At 43.2% G+C, this 22,627-nt stretch overlaps 1 protein-coding gene across 2 annotated transcripts in view; it reads right to left on the bottom strand.

Moving 5' to 3' along the window:
* Positions 1-22,627, bottom strand: part of bcl11aa (BCL11 transcription factor A a) — a 54,080-nt gene that overhangs the window by 26,066 nt on the left and 5,387 nt on the right. The window lies entirely within an intron of this gene.

Raw genomic sequence — 22,627 nt, 5'->3', positions numbered from 1 at the left:
GGTGCAGAGAGACAAAGTAACCACACGGTCTGCAGGTCTTCATGTAGAAAGAAAGAGTAGTTGAAAATAAACAGCCACTTTATTTCATCGTAGGAGCAGCTGTAAAATTCCATCTGAGTATTAATCTAAGTAACATCAATCTCTTTCAGCAAGTTAGGCACTGGTGATGGATAAAATAACCAGATCCAGCAAATTACATACCTAAACAATAAAGGTATTTCATATTAATCAATCAAGTCCAATAAGGCCATAAAGCAGTTTCCACACTCATTTCCAAGAATGCCCAAATTCCCTTAGTCAAAGCATTAAAATCCTGCCTAGAACACAATTTTCACAAAAACGTGCCCGCTTCAGTTTTGCTAAAGAATGAGGCCATGTCTGTTTTCTCCAGTCTGCAGGGCAGAACTGTTTGATTTGAAAAGCCAACACAACATACTGCAGCATCGACTGAGTACAGGATTAAAAAGCAGTAAAAGTGACTAACACAAAATAAGTGGAATTAAGTTTTTAAAGACAGACTGCTGATGGTGTAAATTGCACACCAGAATTTAAAAAAACGACACGTGACACATTTTCTGCCGTCATACCACATAACCCAGTGAGAAGTGTGCTGTAGCAGCAGCTCTTGAAAACAGATATGCCATTAGCTTGAAAGTGCCACAGTCCTGAAACATGGATAATACACATTTCAGGACTACTCTGTCTTTGTCAGAGTGCTCAGGTAAAGGAAGAGGAGGCTGGTTCAGGTTCTTTTAGTAAACATTAAAATTCTCAGAATCACATCCTGTTATGCGACAATAGGCTCGCCCATCCATGGTGTAGTTTTTCTTCTTTGAATGTTGGCTCATCAGAGCAACGCACAGGAAACCAAAATAATAACCAAAAAGGGGGCTTTTAAAAGTATCAAGCAAGCAAATAAATGAATAAATATGCTATCTTTTGAGTTCACTTTTCACCCCCTTAAAAAAACACTGTATGTAAACCAAAATGTTTAAATGCTGAGACAGATTTTTTAAAAATTTCATGACCTATGTAAAAGTATAATTTCAGACTACTTGTAAATGTTGGATATATACTACTCTGTTGAGTTGTTTTGTCATTTTTTCCCCCCACTGTGTTATAGTTTTTACATTTATGATAGAACAGCAACGCAGTAACACCTTGAGTGAAGTGGGTGGTTGAGTTATTGATTATCACTGAAGTAGCATAGATAGGAGTGAGCAGAGTAAGAAAGAAAAAAATAAACAGATCGTAATTTTCTTGCCGGGTATTAATGTATTTGTTTTATAAACAATAAGCACAACGAACAGTTACTGCAGCATTTACTGTGAGGTAAACGCTACTTCTGAGTGCCTAAAACAACGGACACACGGTGCATAAACCCCACTATGAACAAAGTCGTGACTAAAACAAAATTGGAGCAGACTTGATAATCAGTGAAACTGAACTGTAATAAAATAGTGTAATCAGAAACCTTTGAATTCTAAAAGACATTTGAATTTTAAATCATCAGCTTAAAAAGAAAAAAACAAGGACATCAATAGCCTCAGACAAGTTGAGTTCTGCCAAATTCTTTGGGTTTACAGTGCGGTTTTGGAGGCCCCTTTAATGCATTTGGCTCTTCACCTTGTGCCTGGTAGTCCTTTTCAGTAATCAGTCTTTCCCTTTGTTAGAAGACTGTAAATATCACAGCTTGTGTTTACTGAGCTTGCACTGCCTGACTGACTAGTGTGCCGTGTACGTATAAATGTTTGAGAACTTCTGAGACTGAGTTCTGCTTCGGTTGCTGCTGTGGCATCCCTCACAGCTCGCAATAACACTGCCACTGGTCAGTTTTTCATTTTTTTCTTTTTTTTTTAAATGTCATACAGTCAACAGTGTCAAAGACGTGAGCCACAGTGTTTCTGTTACTGTAATACAATGTAAATGTAGTGTTCTGAGAAAGACTAATGTGGTGTCAACTTGTGATTACAGCTCTCGTGTTAAAATATGGTAAAAAGAGACCAGTTTTAACCCGACTCTGGCACGACAGAGCTGAGCAATTTTTATGCAGAAACAGTGTGAATGTAGCTATATTCTTTATACGTTGCCGAAACTGTGCGAGAGATAGAGTGTGTGTGTGTGTGTGTGTGTGTGTGAGCGAGGGAAGAAAGTGTCAAAAGCATGCCATATTTAGGCCAGACTGGCACAGAGCGAAGACACCGACTAACTGTTGCTTTTCACACATCGTGCCGACTCTTTCTACCATCTGCCCTCCCTCTTTGTCTCACTGAGCGTCTGTATGTCGTTCTCCTTTCCTCTGTCGCTCCTTCCTAAACTGACGCTCTCTATCTGGCTGATAAAGTCTTGGCTATAACCTCCCACCACCTCCTTTCTTTCTCTTCTGTCCATTAAAAGAGCCTCAAGGTCTCAACAAGGCAGCAAATATATCTATTAAAAAAAAAAAACTGACGGCCATCATAGCTCTGTTAATGCACTCTCTGGCCTTAAAATGGTTCCTATTTGAATCTTTTCCCGACAGAAATGGTGTTATATCAGGAGTGAAAGGCATCGACTAAGTGCCAATATGTGTCAGAGGGCTGGTGGCTGCAAAAAGAAGAAAGAAAGACACTGGGAGAATCGTTCTCATGGTCTGCTGGTATATTTAGACTAGACAACCAGAGCACGGAACACAAACCACCGTGACTCACACACACAGCGGAGAGATTACAGACACACACATGTGCACAGACACAAATACACTCATTCATACACAAATCATGCTCAAATCAATCCCGTCGCAGACAGCCACGTTTCGCCTCAACGGCCTTTCGCATTTCTCACTACCCGTTTTCGTCAGGCCTGCAGCCAGATGTTCACGCACAGGTGAAAAAGAGGAAATGACCAGTATGAGTGATAATACTTGGTGGGGCAGGTGTCAGCAGTGGTCTGAAGGTGAAGTGCGGCTGAAGTTTAGAAGCTCACTGGTACATTCGGGTTCCTAAAGCAGCTTGGACTTTACATTATTTCCTTTCAGGCATGGTGCAGGGATACAGTTCAGACTGGCTTACCATAATTGGAGCTACAGATCCAATATATGGACGCAGTTACCATTTTACATATTTTAAATCATAATTTCCCCTCTAAAGCACCCCGTGTTATAAATTTATGCTGTTAAATGCTCAAATTTAGCATCAGAGAAAATATTACTGATGACATCATCACAGAGTTATTTTCTCCAATTTGATGAAGCTCCTCCAGACACGCAGACGTAAAAATCAATTTATTATAAAATGTAAAATAATTGATCTTAGTGTTCTTAGGGACGGCACAAAGTCAAATTCAGCTTTAGTTACAGCCGATCAACTGACCTCAGCGTTAGCCCACATCAGCTCACCACTGACACAACTGGCTCAGATTCGGCTTCTATTAAAACTGCACATCTGCAAGCTGCTTTGCAACCCAACTAAAGTGGTCCGAACTAAAATACAGTTCTGGTCCCAGTACCACTCTTCTCATTACTAATCCACACTAACTAGAAGCAGTTTGTTTAGATTTTCAACTCCATCTACTAATTAAAACCATGAGGTGAAGCTGGAAGCTTTTTGAAAACAAGTAAGTGGACGTTTATGAAGGTTTTTTTTTTAAGAAAAATGATTTTTCAGGAGCTAACTACGTTTTGACGTACTACCCAACTGCAGTCCATTTAGTGTTTGAGGCTCAAAAACACAAGCATATGGAAAGTGCAGATTTCACTGAAGACATCATAAACATTAGCCTGAATGGTTTTCTGTATTTGTCCGACCTTTGCTTAGTGCAGTTTTTTGTTACTTATCAGTCTGAATGTGGTATCTGTGATCGGGATGGGCTCTAACTCAAACTGTACTTACATTATGCTCCACTTACGGAACCTGAAGGTGTAGATTTGGCTCATTAGCACCAGCAGAGTGGAGCTCAGCACCAGTCTGACAGCAGTGGTTGAAAACATTAGCATTCCACATGCTAACAGCAAGCGCTCCTGTAACCGTGGCCGGAGACCGACGGCCAGCGGTTGGGGGGCCGTGTTGAGCTAATAAAGTCTGTTAATTTAATTGGGCATTGGGTCAGTATGTCTGTCAGTGTGTGTTTGTGTGTGTCTGTGTGTGTGTGGCTATAGCTGGCTAACCCCACCAGATGAGCCTTCACCCCAATCACAGCCCCCTTTTCTGCTGGCAGCCTGCCGTTCGACTTGGCAGACACACACTCGCGCGGGGTCTGGTGTGCATGTGTGTGTCTGTGACTGTGTGCGCACGCATGCATGTGCGCTTGAGCCCGTGTGCGATTGCACAAGGGAGAGAGGATTATAGATGTTGAACATACACACGCAAATGAGCACAGGGCCTGACTGGTCTGCATGGCGTGTGTGTGTGTGTACGTGTGTGTGTTGTAATAAAGCCAGCAATGTTTTACTGGCCCGCTGACACAGTGCATAAAAAGATCAGTGGGCCAAATCCATTAGTAGTATAATTGCATTACATGGTAAATATTCCTAAAAGGTCAATATCTCCATTTGAAACATCACCATCATCACAGAGGGCTGCAAACGAAACAGGAATTCTGGGATTTTACAGAAGCTCGGGCCACAAAATTACACTTCTAGGCATCTATTATGGAAAAGATTTGGCCGGCAGGGCCGATTTTCCACCTCAAAATGAGTGAGCGTCAGCTTGTGGCAGTCCAGCTGATGATTGTTTAACATGTTGAGGATCTGAATTTGATTTTAATACTCCGAAATTCAAAATTTTATAACCAATATCGCCAGTGGCGCCCGGTCGCTTTTTACTCGGGGGATTTAATTGAAGTGATCTTGGACTGAAAATGAGCACGGGAAAGAGAGAGAGTGAAGGAGTGAAGAAACGACGGGAGTGTGGGCGAGCGCGAGACAGCAAGCGTGTGTGAGGAGCTGAGAGTGAAACTAACTTAATTTGGTGTTTATGTAAAGTAAGTCTGTGCATGTGGAGCGTATCACAGATCTATTTTCAATGACGACGAGGGATTAAGACGCTGTTTGGGGGCTGTATGCAAAATCTTTTCCTTTTTTTAACTACTCGGGAACTCACTGTATAGCTACATAATTTTCCACATGCATATGAATGAGATTAATGATAACAATGAACCAATGAATAACCATATCTAGTAGACAATTACAAGTGTCACAGCCCTTTTCTAATTTCCAGATATAACACCCTATGACATAAGAGTATGTGAAAGCGGGGGATGAGTGAAGTGATGTTGAGGAGACCCTGCAGAGTAATCACTCGCTCAAGCAGGAATTGAATGCATAGCCTCAGCTTGATAGTATTCTGTCCTGACCAACAGCAGCGAGCTGCCCTGTGCTACTATATGAAGCAGAGGCTCATGTTTGGATGGCAGGGGGACCATTGTTACACACTGTGACAGGCTTGTACTAATAAACTGCAAATTCATATTTGAGGACAAAAATAATGCGTGAACAAGGCTTCCTGAAGATGCCTGCTAAGAAACGGCTATATTAAAGCAGCTGCTGGCTAAAAATTTGTACCCACACTATTATTTGGTGTAATTTCCACATGCTCGAAGGGCATTTCATACCAGAAAACATAAAACTAGAGTGTTTGCAGGTGCTACGCCATGAGAGACAAATGAGAAAGTATTTTTAGTTTTGTGAATAGGCACTTTATATTGTAAGATTAAATCCAACAGTATTAGAAAGAAGCCCCAACAATCAGATGACCCTCCTCCCCATGAGCAAGTGTTTGGCAATAGTGGGAAGGAAAAACTCCCCGTTAAAAGGAAGAAACCTCCAGCAGAACCAGGCTCAGAGAAGAAGAAACACTCAGTGCATCATGGAGAGCTCCAGGGTCACCTGATCCAACACTAATTACAAGCTTTTAAAAAAGGAAAGTTCTAAGTCTCATCTTGAAAGTAGAGCCTCTGTCTCTGAATCCAAACTGGGAGCTGGTTCCATAGAGAAGGGGCCTGAAAGTCTCCCACTGTACTTTTAAATACCTTATGTAAGTGAGCCAGCAGTCTGGGACGTGTCTTTAAGATAAGATGGGGCCTGATCGTTCAAGACCTTGTATGTGAGGAGAAGGATTTTAGATGAAATTCTGGAATTAACAGGAAGCCCCACAAACCATGTTTATTTTCACAGGCCCACTGTGTACTGATTCGAGCACAACGGGCTTGACTGACTGACTCGCCAACACTGTCTATTTTATTAAAACCAATATCTGACATAGTTGCATCATCGACTTCAAAAAGTGAGAAGGCAGATGGAGAAGAAAGCAGAAAAAAGAAAAAAGAAACAGGAACACAGAAACACACAGAGGCAACAAAAAAGACAACACATACTGCACGGTATGTTCACTCAAACACACACATAGCCTCCAGGCTATTGTCCTCCACATTTAGGTCACACCGAAACTAACAGCTTCTCACACACACACACACACACACACGTTCCCCAGGAGGTTCCCCTCACCTGCAAAGAGGCCAGTTTGGACACAGTGTCAAAGATTAAACCTGTGTTTTATCTCAGAGAAGGGGGCTGCCTGGGGGGGGGGGGGTGCGTGCATGTGTGTAGGTGTGTGTGTGTGCTTATGTGTGTTAACTCAGTCCCCGTTCACTAGAGGGCAGAGGGTCACTGGAGAATACACTTTTTCACTGACACACGCGCACACAGCTGCCCTTCTCTGTGTGCGCGGTCAAGTAGAAAGGTGGATCTGTGTCAGGTAGCAAGGGTATTTACTGTTACTGAGACAAGCAGGCCGAGAAAACACAAACACAGCAGGGGGAGAGAGTGAGGGCGAGTGGGGCGAGCGACTTAGAGGAAGACTGGAGGAAGAAGCAAAGGAGAAAGTGGAGAGGGAAGAGGACGGCTCGCGATGCTTCTCGAGCCTTTCAGGGGCAAAAAAACAGCGCAGTCGTGTGCAACATCAGAGACTTAAACAGGTGGAAACAAAGCACATCAGACTACTCTACACTGCACTTTAATAAGTACACATGTTAACGCCAAAAAACACACTCAAGCAGCAGATGTCTCACAGTGGTGGTGCAGGAGAAGCAGGTGGGAAAAAGTGTGAGCAAAGATCTGACACACTTCAGTTTTAGGGAGGAAAGCCGGGTTGGACGTCCTGGATGATGACGCAGACTCTATCACAAATTAATTAGAGTGCGACCCAAAAACAGCACACAAAAAAACCCTGCACACACTCCTCACCGCTCTACCATGTGCACCGCTTTCCCATCCAAATCAGCTCTTATATATCAAGAAACCACGCTCTCTTAACCTCCATTAACAACTCTGTCTGCTTACCGCTACACTTAATTCACTCCTCTAATCTTTGCTGAGCCTTCATATAAACATTTTATTCTACTTCTGTTGCTCTTTGCGTGCTTTTGCAGCGTTTTTCTTTTTGCTGGTATTTTCTTAAGTTGCAATTCGTTTGATCTCTCAGGGCCACTGGAAATAAATCTGCTTTTATAGCATTGAGCTAAAATTATTAGTCAAGTAATAGATGGATGTTTGAGCACAAAAGCAACGTGCAACAAATGAAAATGTCCAAAAAGCATGTTGGGCCTAGCTTCTCAAACCGTTCTAGGTTGGTATAAAGTCAGATGAAACATTAAGTATTTCATTTTAACTTCATATGTCAATTGAATTCAATTTTATTTATACAGCGCAAAAACCACAACAACAGTCACCTCGAGGCACTTTATATTGTACGGTAGACCCTGCAATAGTACATACAGAGAAAAACCCAACAATCATATGACCCCCTATGAGCAAGCACTTTGGTGACAGTGGGAAGGAAAAACTCCATTTTAACAGGAAGAAACTGGCAGAACCAGGCTCAGGGAGGGGCGGGGCCATCTGCTGCAACCGGTTGGGGAGAGAGAAGGAAGACAGAGAGAACATTATAAATACAGAAAACAATCGGATGAACCAGCGCTGTAAATTAGCTGGACTTTCATGTCAATGGTGAAAGGCCTCTCAAAACAAGGCTGCCAACAAAAATCTTCCCTGACTGCTTATCTGTGCAGACTCACAAAAGCAGAGACTCAACTTGGGTCAAAAGTGGACAACAGAAAGGTGGTTAAAGAAAAGAAACTTATTTCATTTTCTGTTTATACATAAAAAAATAAGGTTGTATCCTGAACAAGCCCTGGAGACAAAAAAAAGAACTCTGCATCCCTGAAAGGCCTTTTTGTTTATCTCTCACTTTACTTATTTATTTATTATTTCTGCTTTCCTGCCATGCGGCCGGGGGAGAGAAGGACCACAGGTGCTCGGGTGAATCCGATGGACATCTGCAATTTATCATTCATACGCCACTGATGGCAGGCCGGGCCGAAATATGGCACGCTAAACACAAACCATAGATCATTCACGGACACAGATACACACAGACAGGCGCCGACGCACACAAACACACATCCGTGCGCATGCACGTACCTAAAATGCATCTTTGAAGACAGATGCTTTTATGCATTCACAGAGCTGGACACGGGTCACACTACAACATGTTTCTTGCAGCGTGGTGTTGATATCTTTTTCTTTCCATCTCCTTCCGCTTTATCTTTGTCCCTCTTTTGGGAGCGCTCGTCCCCCTCCTTCACTTCTATATCTCCTTGTTGATTTCTGGCAGGCCAGACACTTAAAAGCGTAGTCCCACCACCCTCCTATTAGTAAAATAGTAGTTTTGGCTTTCTAATTTGCTTTGTAACGTGTAAAGAGCAAGATTTTATTTCTCTTGAACAATTACTGCTTCCTTCTCTTTGGAAGTCAGAATACAATCCAACTGACTTCTGACCTTAGTTCCGTCTTTCCTTTTGTTTAGTCATGCATAAATAAAGAGATGATAGCATCCCACCCAGAAAAAAAATAGCTCCTATATAAACTTTCCTCCCTTAAATGCTCCCTGCCTCCAAACTTTTAATCCAGGCTTTAGAGGGATATATCACAGTGGGACATCACTGCTGGCCTGCATCTGCCAGAGTGAGCTTGGAGCTGATTTCTGTGTTTACATAAGATTAGAGCACAGGGAGAAAAGAAGGTGGCCGATATGGTAGCTCCAAGCCAAACAGCTCTCATTTCTAATGCAGCAAAAGCTGCCATAAACAGCCTGCAGGAGGGAGGGGGGCTGAGGAGTGATATAGCCAAAGGTAGGACCAGTGAGTAACACCACTTCCAAGCCCGAGGGTGTGTGTGTGTGTGTGTGTGTGTGTGTGTGTGTGTGTGTGTGTGTGTGTGTGTGTGTGTGTGTGTGTGTGTGTGTGTGTGTGTGTGTGTGTGTAAGGGCACGATGGCCTGCTTATTCTGGATTTGCAGCAGTGGTCACTGATCTTAGCCACACTTCCAACACGGCGATATTAAAAACCCATGAGAAAAGCCCCACTCAGGTGTTTTTGTCAAAATAGCATTTAAGGGTATAATTGGAAGGATTTAAGAAGTGTACTTTTTTTGTGAGAAAGAATTTACTTGTGATGGATTAAAGCTGAAAATTCCAATGTGCATCATTGGCAGGGAGGTGTATAGAGGTGGGGGTACTGTGACTGCAGCTCAGCCACCAATTCAAAAAGGCAACAAATTAAATGCTCACAAGAACAGACTTCTGCAACAACTCTTGAGAACCAAAGAAACAAAGCGGCTTTTCATAGCTGGGCACTTCCTCTCTTGGCAGTGTTTGCCAACAGAGGATGCTAATGCGTTTAATGTGTACAAGCTAAGATGTGGAGACACCTGAGGGGTGTACTACAAAATGAGATTAATGGCTTAGCGAACTATGTCAACCTTAAAGTCAGAGTTTCTGTGTCATGAAAGTGGCGCTCTTTTTACCTGACAAAATCAAAGGTGAACACATGGTCAGGAGCAGAATGTGGAAACTTTGCATCGCAATTCACCAGGTTAACAATTTTCTGCAACACTAATCTCTTATCTGAAACGGTTACTGTTCATTCAAGAAATAATGTATAGTGTGCCTGCAGGACAGCTTGCTGTAAAAGACGCTGCAGCATTCTCAGCATGTATTTCAGTATATGTGTAAAGTCATGGGGTCCAGTTTACAGCTGCACTGAAGGTAAGAGCACACATAGATTCCACATACCACCTGGCCTATCATATGTCGGACATGAAATCATACACACAGTATAGCTCCACCAACCAATGATAAATGACACAATCATGTGACAGCCCTGTCAGAAACATGACTCCATATCTATACAAAATAAAAATCATAAAGATTTCTTGGTCATGGCTTTTAAAACTCTCATGAGGACCAATGATTTGTGTCTCTCCAGACGTACATATTTACAGCAAGCATTTCACCAGAGCACGGCATCTTTCTACACAACTATGTGAGGTTGAGCTCCTGCACGCTCCTACATATCATACCTGTCGTGTATCAACCATGTTTCTCCAGCTGAACATGCAGCAAAGGAAAATTGCCTTTAAACATACAAACAGCCTTGCAGAATTCTGTGGATGTGTGAAAGAGGAGCAAATGATATAAGATATTAAGTTCTCTTTTTAATAACGCTTCATGAGGAACTTCTACACGTGCTTGACCTGCTGACTATAAAAAGCTTCTTTTCTTTATGTCAACAACCATTTTACAGTAACGCAACTCAGCTACTCCCGTCACCTCTGATCCTTGTTAGTGATGGGTTGAGGTGAACATGCCGTACTTTATTATACTGGCAGAAAAACACAGCAAAGCACATCCAAGTAGAGGGCAGAGTCTAGAAGAGTCAACATTCCTAACGCAGCCATTTTTAGAAGAAAAATCGACAGTATCAAACACCTGTCACCTGATCCCAAAAAAACAAGAGTGCTGCAAATATTCCCAGAGCAATACAGTAAGAAGAAGTAAAGAAGCACAGGATAAAGTAAATGCATCTTAAAACAAACAACAACCCCCATGACAGTTACAGCTAAAAGCTCTCCTCTTACTTCCTATATTGCAACCAGACAGCCAACTGACGTGAACGTGCCCTTAAGCAAGGCATCAAACCCACTGAACCTGCTGGGCAGCAGCAGCAGCAGTGTGAATTCACACACAGTGCGTAACCCTCCCTCCTTCCTGCTGATCCTCCTGACCCCGGCTGTTGCTGTAAATATCTGCGTGCTCCTGCACTGTCAACTCGCGCTCAGTTACACAAGCAACAGTTCCACGGAGGTTAAAACTGTATATTTTACTTCCTCCTGCTTTCCCTTTGCCTTGCCTGCATCTGTCCCATCTGTCTAACTCTATGCGCGGTTTTCCTTGTTTTCAGTCTTTCTGTCTCTTGAAGTGAAGGGCTCGGCAGGTCAGGGGCATTAGTGGAAATTCTGCTGTAAATTTCTCTGCCTGTTTGAACTTTTTTGTTGTTGTTGTTTTAATTGTTTTATTTTTTTTATTTTTCACTTTTCTGCTTTCCTTCTTTAACCCTGCATGGCACGGTTTCCATGCCAGCAAACCGGTCTGAACTAGTCCTGCTGAATTATGAGCGCACACGCATGTGTGTGTGTGTGTGTGTGTGTGTGACAGAGAGAGAGAGATACCAAAGGCTGTGTGTGCAGGTAGATAAAAATGAGAATGAGAGCTTACATTGAACACCAGGAGAGGGTTAATATGCAGAGCAGGAGCAAGGAAAGACGGTGTGTGTAATCACGTGTGCGTGTGCATGTGAAGCCCCCCCCCCCCAGCACACACACACACACACACACACACACAGCCTTATGACACCAGTCTCATCAAACAGTTGGACGTCGGCCAAGTTCATCTGTTAATGGACAGTCGCCACCAGGACCCAGTCTTCTCTACCTCGCTCCCCTGCGTCTTTCTCTCTCTTTTTCTCCCCCTCACATCCCCTGTCCCCCTAGGGCGTTCTACCCCTATGCCCTCTCCTCCTCATAGCCCCCATGTTTCTGTCTTTCTGCCCCCTCACACCCATTCCCTCCCCTCATTTCTCTCAACACCTCTCCCAGCATTGCAGATTGGGGCCTGCGTTTCCCTCGAACAGCAAAGATAAACAGTGTGTGTGTGTGTTTGTGTGTCCCTTTGTCTTGTCTGTCTGTCGGCAGACGGCGCTCGGGGTGTGTTGCATGTACACACAGACACACACGCACGCACACACACCTATGCAGTGGAGAGTACCTTTGAACAGACGGTTTTCAACAAGCTAGAAACCAAAAAAATAAGGACGGAAATTACACAAAGGCCAAAAGACGAGTTAGCTTCCATTAATTTAAAGGAGACAGACTGTACCTGTGTGTCTGAGTGTGTGTGTGTGTGTGTGTGTGTGTGTGTGTGTGTGTGTGTGTGTGTGTGTGTGTGTGTGTGTGTGTGTGTGTGTGTGTGTGTGTGTGCGAGTGAGAGAGAGAGAGAGATCAGCAGTGTCAGCTACAGTCCTGAGCGTGTTGAAACACATCTGTATTCCTGTGGAAAACTGCAGCACGGGAGAAGAAAAAGTGAAGAAAAAAGGGTGAAGACTGACAAAGAAAGTGAAAAGCAGGGAGAGTAGTTCATCAAAAGCAGGTGAAAACGTTTAAAACACATGAATTTTTTGCAGGGGCAGGAGCTCAAGGAACTACTTTCACACCTCTTCATTTTTTTTTTTTACATTTAGAAAGACGTCTTCATTTTTAAGCCCACTTTATTTTTATTTGGCGGAGGTGAGCATTAGCAAGTGTTAAGTGCAGCTGATGTGACGCCCGATGTAATTTGGAGGGCAATTTTGTCATCATAGCGGAAGTTAAATGATTGTGTGATTCTGCTGCAGGCTGGGAAATCTTAAGGACTCTCGAAGATTTTTATGATTTAAAAAACGTTCCCACCTTCACAGGAGAAAAAAAGAAATGAGTTACTTTTTGTTCTTCTTTACGTCCACCTTAAAACTTTGTGTTCTTAAACAGTTTTATTAAACATCTGGACAATAATGACTGCCACTGCACTGAAAAGTGTTTGGAAAGCAGCGACTGTTTCCACACTGACCACACACACACACACACACACAGCAAACAAGTGTACTGCTAAACACCCGCGCACACCGAGACAAAAAAAAAAGTCTAAGAACTAGATTTTAATGGTTCTTTATCTGTTTTTTGGGGGGGATAAATTATCCATTAGATTTCATCATATCTTGCTGGGGCAATTACATCAAGAAAATGATAGCGGGCACAGGATCAATTATGCATGCCCTTGGCCAAAGACCAAGCATCGGGCAGAAGGAGAGGGCATGTATACACACACACACACATGAAGAAGAGGAGGATCTCATAGATGTGGCCCATCAGTTCATCTTACTGCCTAAAAAGTTCATACGCTTAATAATTTAGCTGTGTTCTGGATACAGTTTCCCAGCTGAATATTAACAACTTTGAAGTGAGTAACAGCAGCCAGAGGTATATATATATATAGTGTGTGTGTGTGTGTGTGTGTGTGTGTGTGTGTGTGTGTGTGTGTGTGTGTGTGTGTGTGTGTGTGTGTGTGTGTGTGTGTGTGTATTTGCAACGGGCTAAAAGAGACCTCAGGAAACAGGCCTCGTGAGTCCTACCAGAGACAACCCCTCGAAACACACACACAAACACACACCTTCCACTCGACTGCGTCCATTACACCACCGTTTGTAACATTGCTCATTTCTGGGCAATTAAGAATTCCTTTTCATCGCTATGTAGGTTCACATATCTCCCTCACAGCACTTGTACACAAACTGGGAAGACATGAGGAAAACGAGGTGTGTTTGTGTGTGAGGCTGAGAGAGAGGCTAAAAAGATGAGAGGAGGAAAAGCAACAAAGGGAAGCGGAGAAGAAAACATGAAGCTTAGCGCCCTCGCGTTAGTTCTTCTTGGTTGCTGTTCTCACTTTCTTAATTGTCCAGCCTCGTTATTTGATTTTAAAAAAATGGCTTTATTTCATCGACTTTCCCCCCCTTTTGTCTTCCTCTCACAGGAGCCTTTTTCAGAATGAGTTTCTTTTTGAAGGCGTGCGTACAGGTGCTTGCATTTTGTGTGTGCACGTTTTTCTGCTGAGTGCAGAACAATGGAATTCATTTTCTTTCCGTCTCTTTTTTTTTAAAGAGTTTTCACCGATGTTTACAGAGAAACTCACTTAGCAAGACGAATCGCTGTCTCCAAAATGGCAGCCTTAGATGGAGCTGGGGAGGGACGAGGAGAGAGAGAGAGAGAAAAGAGAGGTATCTGACATCTGTTTGTTCAAGGAGAAACAGAAAGCAGTAAGAAGGGGAGGGCGCTAAAAATGAATAGGCTGACAGAACGAGAGAGCGAAAGAGAGATGAGCATTGAGAAATCATTTTACCATGTCAGGACCGACACGTACAGGAGCGAGCCAGATGGTTTGCATTGGGTGTGCTTTGTAAATTTGTGTGTGTGTGTGTGTGTGTGTGTGTGTGTGTGTGTGTGTGTGTGTGTGTGTGTGTGTGTGTGTGTGTGTGTGTGTGTGTGTGTGTGTGTGAGACGAGCAGTGTAATGAGGGAACAGACGAGACATCATGTAAATTAAATATGTCCAATCTCTGGCTCGCCTCTCAATCTTCACACAATAAAAAAAAATGTTACTTTCATTTATATCAGCCTAACAAACACACCCAGCTCACACAAACACACACCCACATATCTCGAAAGCAAGGCACGAATGAGAACATACACACGCACACACAAACACCCGTTGACATGCCAGCTCTGACAAGCGTGGCTGATGTGCGCCACGAATGTGCATGGTAATAGGCCAATCAAAAATGCAAAACAATTGGCAATTACTGTGAGGACCTAATGGTCATTAGAATTTACAACTAGGTAATGAACTAAAGTCTGCCCACTGCATGCATATTCATAAAGCCATTTGAGCTTTGAAGATTAAAGTAGTGCTTAAAATTCAAATGAGCCTCCGCAAATTATCAGGAAAAGTCAGTGCCGCCGCCGCCGCCGCTGCTGCTGGTCCTGGGTGTGTTGGTGACAGCGATGGGGGAGTTCCCCATATGTGCTGTTTGTGCGTTTATGTGTGTGATTTTTTTTAAAGTATTATTAAGCGGCGTGTTCCTCAGCATCTCAAGATGGAACAAGAAAAATTACAGGTTTGTTTGTTACCTGACATATCACATGAAAATAATTTTCTGTGGCAATGTGATGGTTTTTTTAACTCATGAATGGAAATATTCAATTACAGGTTTTTAAACGATACCAAATGCATCTGAAATGTATTACAATTCTTTTTTTGTAATTCCACACCAACAGTCATGTTTTTCTTCTTTCAAATAATCAATATTAAAAGAGCAAATACTGCCAGAAACCGTGGGATCAGGTGTTTTCCTGGATTATGATCCAACAACGCTGTCTTATACAGAACTATTACGTAATGTAAAGGATTCAGAAACGTAGCCAAAATTCGACTATATGCCACGATACCATTTAGTTGAGGACAGCAACTACTGGAACTGTTGAGCGTAACAATATGCCATTTGGTTTTTAACAACTCAGTGGTTCTGGAAAAAGAAGAAGAAGAAAAGATGATACACAGTTCTGCTACTTGTTAGCACTGTCGCTCATGAGAAGAGTAGGGGGCATCATCAAACCTGATAACAATATAATTTTTCCAGAATTTTGCCATTCGTGGATAAAGAGTCAAATCTGTTTCAGAATTTGTGACAAAGCATTTTAGGAGTAAGTTTTTATTATCTTTTATTAATTGTTCATCAATACCGATCAATAAAATAGCTGTTTGGTTTGTAAAATGTTAGAAATTAGCAAAAAAAAAACCCCACATCTCTCACATTATTTTTGCCTACAAGAATTCACATTTGCGGCTGAAAATGCTGATCAGCATGTCTGGTTACTATGATACTGGCTTTGCAAACTAAAAGAGCGAGGCTCATACCTGCTGGAAGTGGATGAGGGAGCGTTTCGGGCTTCTTGTATTTCTGGTGATTTTAGACTGCAGGAGTCAGGCAGTTTAAGGTTGTCTACTCTGTTGCCGAGAGTCAAACGTGTTAAACAAAAAATGGAACGACATGCGTTATCCTACTTTGAAGAGGACTTTATTTGGCACTACGAAATGCTTTCAATTTGCTGACGAAGGACAGAAAGTGGAGGGGAAAAGGTGGCGGGAATGACAGAAAGAAACAGACTGATGCACGTAATGCCAAAATAAAAGATTAGACCCACTCATACAGAGCTGTGCGTGTACAGTAAACACACACACAGTCATAGGGTGTGTGGTGTGTGTGCACGGCCCTCTGCTGCAGTTGTAGTAGCAGTTCAGCCAAGCGGGGAACATAAAACCAGAGCGAGGAGCCAGGCTCCTCCACACATATGCACACACACACACACACATGCATTGTCAGCTCTGGCACACTTCACAAAGGGATGTCCTGCATCCACACTGCCAGTTCACACACACACTTGTGCCACAGTCATGCAGGCCTGTTGTAATGACAGGTACATCTGCATGTACATGTGAATATATGCATGCGTGTGTACGTGTATCTGTGTGTGTGGTGTTTAGAGCCAGGCTGTAATCCAGTGGCCTATATAAATAAGCTTTGTAGTGTATAAACAGTTTTATGAACAGCCCTTCAACTGGCTTCAACATAATAAGAGAGCTGCGTTACATGTGCACCCCCCGAGCAGACCGAGCCGAGTGCATGTGGAATAAACACACACACACACACACAGAGCGAGCAGCGAGTGAGCCAAAAACAGCAGCTTTCCCTCTCACCACGAAGAAGTAAATGCAGCATGGATGTCGAATCATTCGCATAAACACAAAGAGCCAGATCAATAAACAATCCTCCATCACAGAGCGCGTACAGTAGTGGGCTTTGACGTCACGGACGTCGCGGACACGCTGTCACCGCTGTAAATACAGCAAACTGCTTTTTCTTTTCTCATCACGCCTGCCGCTGTCATTGTTTTGGAACGGGGTTTTGCCGGCCATGATCATCTGGAGGTGGTGGGGGACGGGGTCTTTTTGTTTCAACTGATCTGTCGCTGTGTTTGGCCGACGTCGCTGCGGCAGAGTGTCTGCGCCGCACTTCCCAGGGATCAGCTGTCAGTCAAAGTGTGTGGGCAGCGTGACGTCTTTCCCTCTGATTTTTCTTCTTTTTTTCACCCTTTGATGTTGTTGTTGTCTCTTGGTGGCGGTGGTGATTGCTGTCCATGCCCTGTTCTTTTTATATTTAGTCCAAACCCACTGCACATATAAAACTCATCACTTCCTGTGGAAGCAGGGTTTTTTGTCCCAGGAAGACTCAGCAGACAATGCTGTAAATAAAAAACGGCTCTTGTATCCATTTTAAGTCATTTCCCACAGAGCTGACAAAGCTGATTTGCACTGTAAAAAATAAACAAAAAAAAAGAGGCTTCCATGTTTTGATCTTCCCATTGCACCTTATGTAATTTCCCACTTCATAGACAGTTCATGCTCTTCTTCTGATTAATTCAAGTCAATTCAATTCACAACAGCAGGCACTTTCTACCCCCCTAACATTCACGAGGTCACCAGCAACCTGTTCAGGCCTAGGTTCAGGTTCACGTCTAGCCTTTTGTATAATATCAGACATACTCAAAAGGAAATCGTACAAGAGAAGTAGCATGAAATACCTGTTTTGCATGAAGCTGAGATGCATTTTATCCCTGACCCTAAACAAGTGGTTCACCTGGCGGATGTGAAGAGGTTAATTAAAGTAAAAACTAGGCGACATCAGAGCGAGATTCCCAATGATCCCTGTGAGCAAGCACCTGACAAAAGTATGAAAGAAAGAACGCCACATTAAGGATTCTATTGTGTGATTTTAATCTATTTGTTATTAATATAATGAGCACTTTTTATTCTACATTGATTATGCCATGATCCGTGTGCAGAGGCATACTCAGCACATGTGCACACGCTCTCTACTCGTCTACTTACTCCAAAACCACCGTAAATGTAAACAGTGTAACATGTGCAAATTGAAACGGACGCTTCCTGCCCAACCGGGCGATGATTTGGAGGAAAAGGCTCCAGCTACTTTTGCAAAATGTTTTGCATAAATAGTAGAAGCCTGCACGCCTTTGCAACAATAATACATCTGCTTTGCATTTCATTGAAACGCTGCCATCTTCTAAGAAGCACTATAACAAAGTGAATCTGACGGTGACAAAGAAGCTCAACAGATCAAAGGTCACAGCAGCCGAGGTCAGCCTAATATGCGTCCAGTGTTTCAAAGAGTCTTTGCTGGAATGTCACTTTACTTTCCTTTGTTAGTCCTACTTCAGTCAAGAAATCAGCTGTTTAATGTCCCCTAGGGGAGTCACAAGTAACCCGGCTGATGTTTCTGTGATGTCATCAGGGTTACCTCACGAGTCAGCCTCACAAACCGCAGCAACCGGGTTTGAAGGATGAGGGGAAATTCTTCTAGAAGCAACACTCGCTGCAAGGGCCCCCCCTCTTTTCTAGGATTACGTAGATTTACTGTCATTTCAGTCGTCTGAAGGACTCACAAACTGCACGTGTACAATCAGCAGTCAGATCTGATAAAGACTGCTTGGAAGGTTTGCCCAAAATAAACCTTTAAAAAAGTTCTACTTCTCCTACCATCTTGGAACTCTCCACTACATATAATGTGCATGACGTAGAGGCAGCGAGGGTTACAAACGTCAGGACACATCGTGCTTTTGCTGTGTCACCATCCAGCTTTGCAGAAGTTCAAGATAACTAGAGTGGCTCTCTAAATGAAAATGCAGGCTACGTTTTTGTTCAGCGCTGTGACTTATGTAAAAAAACTATGAGCATTATAAAACAGGATAAAGGGCGAATCAACAGGCTTGTCTTTGTTTTATTGCTACTCTTTAACACTCAGCACCAAAAGGCTTTTTTTTCCTTTGCTGTTGTCCATATGCAGAGCTTCAGTTACTTAATCATGAATTTTTTTTGTGAGCATCAAATAGAAAACATTAAGGCCTCTCTGAAGGATTATGAACTTTTCCCACTCATCTCAGTGTGCAGCATGCTCTACCCTGCTGCTGATGTTTCCTCGCACACACCGGCAGCATTTGCGTTCGGCAGGCTTCCTTCAAGACAAAAGCCACATTCCCACTGTTCAAACGCTGCACTCGAGGCCGCTAAACAAAACGCAGTGAAGGGAAAGAATGAAAGAAAGATGGACATAAACAGAGGGAGGGGGCAGCAACAATAGATTAGTGATGGCAGCCAGCGTGTGAAATCTCTTTGTAGGCTCGCTGGGATGCGCCACAGCACAACACACATGGCCGCACACGCACACACATACACCGAACGTACTGTAATTGATTCAGTATCAATTGGCTGTCTTGGATTTGCATTGACTGCTAATGTTGCAGCGAGATCAAGAGAGAACGAAAGAAAAAGATAGAGAGACACCAGAGCCAAAACAGAAAAAAAAGAGAGGACGAGGACAGACGTGAGATGGAGAGCGAGCGATCTGACACCAAGCCAGGCAATGAATGGGTGTTAAAAATGCACTAATGTGTATTGAGGTGGGCAGCATTAGCCGGTGATGATAAGCTAATTGCTAATCAGTAGATCATAGACTAACAATGCTCATGTTACGAGGCTTTGAGCCAGGATGGCTCCTCAGTGGGTTGACTAGCATGAAGAGCTGCATTTGCCTTTTTTTTTTTTTTTTTTGGAAGGAAGGAAGGAAGGAAGGAAGGGAAAAAAATGGGAATGATAAATTTGTCTCAAGAAATGTAGCGATTTATCATCATGTCCAAGCGGCGATAATATCTGGGTTAATGAGCTAATATTGATAAGCTAATTCAGCTTATCAGCCAATAATTCTCAGTGAAATCACTGGTCAGTAAAGACGAGCAATTCTCCGCACTGGCCGTGTATCAATTTGAGCTCATTAACACAAATATTAGGACTGGTTTTCAGCCCTTTGTGCTAATTACGAGAAATCAACTGACAAATCAGGACAGCGCGGGGAAAAAATGCATTAGCCGTCGAAGTAATCCACGAAGAATTGATGCTAAAATTTCAATTTTCAAGCCTCTTTTTTTTTTTTCAATTTGAGTAAAAGGAGCAAAGATGAAGACGCAGCCATTCACACGCAAATACACACACGCACACACGCGGAAGCCCCACTCTTTTGAGACATTAGCGATGCTGTTTCTGAATGAGGGATGCCTCAGGGATTATAATCAGAATTTTCATCTCAGTCAGGGATTAATAGAATAAATGGGCAAGAGAAAGAGAGAGAGAGAGCACTAAATGTGTGTGTGTGTGTGTGTGTGTGTGTGTGTGTGTGTGTGTGTGTGTGTGTGTGTGTGTGTGTGTGTGTGTGTGTGTGTGTGTGGGTGGGTGGGTGGGTGAGCGTTTACGCTGGCTTTTTTGCATCACCGATCGGCATTTTGCCTGTACAGTCCTCACTCTCTCTCACACACACACACACACACACGCACACAGGTGTGTGTCAGCTCTACTCGGTCGGGGCTGTTTGATATGTAAATAGCAGCGTTCCGGCACAAGTCGGACGCTTTGTGTTCCTCTGAGCCTCACAGCCACTCTGTGCTTCTCTGACCACAGACATATTTTACAACAAGCAGTCGGAGCATCATTATATACATGAGAAGATACATGCAGGAAAAAGTATGCAGCGATTAAAAAAAGGGAGGAGGGGGTGCTGTAAAATAATTCCTCCAATGTGAGATGAAACATATTTGGTTGTTTCTAAAAGAAAGCAGATGGAGACGGAGCAACAACAACAAAAAAGGGGGGAAGGGAAGGAAAAATGAAGATGGTATGGTCCTATTTTATCTGATTTAAATGAACAGAGTAATAATGAGGCAAAAACTAAACCCCAGTAGAAATTCTGTTAGACTGAAAATACTGAGATTAATGACAAAGCATGTGTCTACAAGTGTGTAGATTTTTTTAATGGCATTAATTGCATTTCTGTTTTAAGGCCTATCTGTGGGAGCAGAGGCCTCATACACAGCAAGGAGGAAGCAGCAGCCCTCACCTTGCTTTGCTTGTGTGTGTGTGTGTCATTGTTTTTGGATGGCAATAATCTCGGCTGAAATTCCAGCAGATTATTACTTTTTCTTTCACATATTTACTCCACCGTGACAGTTTGAGGTCAATTACGATGAAAGCTATGGGTTTGGTCGGGATGGGAGGGATAAGAGAAAGAGAAAGAGGAGGAGGAGGAGGAGGAGGAGGGAAACGCTGGCTTTGATTATCGGCTATCAGACTGAATGTGTTGCGCAAATTCAGCATGTGAGGTTTGTGCTGGTGTGGATCCAGCGGCTGGGAGAAAAGAAAAGAAGAGAAGGGAAGGGGGGAAAAGGAGAGCGGACAGGGTGTAAATAAAGCAGACGGACAGTTTAAAGGCTGGGGTTTTCCTTTTCCAGACGAAAATTCCCAACATTTAATAATAATGCTCGGCCGGTCTCCCGTCCACCTCGACATCGACATCAGACAAGATATATAACGCTGCCTTCTGAGCGTACAGCTGTTCCTACCAAGACGTTCCCACACACAACGCTATTGAAGCCACCAGACGCCGGTATTATGATGTAAATCGCTCTAATAACCCAGTTTAACTGGTGAGCGTCTGAGTGTGTGTGGGAGTGGGAGTGTGTGTATGGGGGGAGTGTGCAATCAAACATGCAGACGCTACAGAAAGTGAAAAAAAAGTCTTTCTAGAGCCGTAGAGACAAAGGTCAAAGGTCAAACCCATCCCGTTTCCTCGCCTCCACTGTAAATTTTGAGCTGGTGGTTTCGATCACGTTTGCTTCCTCAAACGCTGAAGCGGAAAAAACAAACTGCAACATTTAGGATTCCCGAGTTACGTTCAAGCGACAAAGTGTGCTGCGTTTCAACGCGAATGCGTTTCCGCTGCTCCGTGTCATCTCTCTCTCTCTCTGTAACAGCTAATTTAGTACAGGCAGCCCGCCACTAAAAACTACTGCTAATTAAAATGCACGAGAAAAGAAAGAAAGAAAGAAATGGCGCCGCAACAAATAATTAGTGGCGTTAAGACGCTTTAAATAAACGACTTTCCCTCCATGAGCAAAACTTTTTTTTCTCCCCCCCTCCCTCGCTCTGCTCGCCTCTCATTTGATTCCTGGGAAAAGGAAGAGAGGCAGAGCGGCTAAAGTGGAGGAAAAATAGCCAGTTTTACCTATGAAGTCTGGCACGGAGGTAAACTCAGAGAAGAAGAAGAATGAAAGCTGATGGAGAGCTGGGCTGCATTTAGTCGGGTAAGATGTGGCGGTGGGAAAGAGGGGGGTGAAAACCACACCAAGAGCAGGACACATCTGCTAGGGCCACATGAGAGGGAAAAACACACACACGCACACACACATTTCATGCACACAGATTCTCTGCACCCAAACTCAAAAAGAGGCCGCAGCTACTCCCCAGACTCAAAGTCACACACAAACACACAACTAATGCTGACCAGTGGCACCACAAAGTCAAGGTCACCCTTAGCTCTTTGCAACTGGCCTGTGGGATTCAGTCACTGTGGCCAAGCTGGGCAAACTGGGAAAACACTCACATTCCATAACACACAGACACACACACTGGAATTTTAGGGGAACTGTAGAAGGGGTGCACACACGCTTTTTGTTGATAAAAACACACACATGTAAAAAAAAATTTAAA

The sequence above is a fragment of the Rhamphochromis longiceps genome, linkage group LG13 (assembly GCF_057381845.1).
Source record: "Rhamphochromis longiceps isolate RC_006_pf linkage group LG13, R_longiceps_female_GT1.1, whole genome shotgun sequence".
Lineage (NCBI taxonomy): Eukaryota > Metazoa > Chordata > Actinopteri > Cichliformes > Cichlidae > Rhamphochromis > Rhamphochromis longiceps.
Note: the sequence above shows the minus strand (reverse complement) of the source record. Positions and strands in the feature narration are given on the sequence as shown.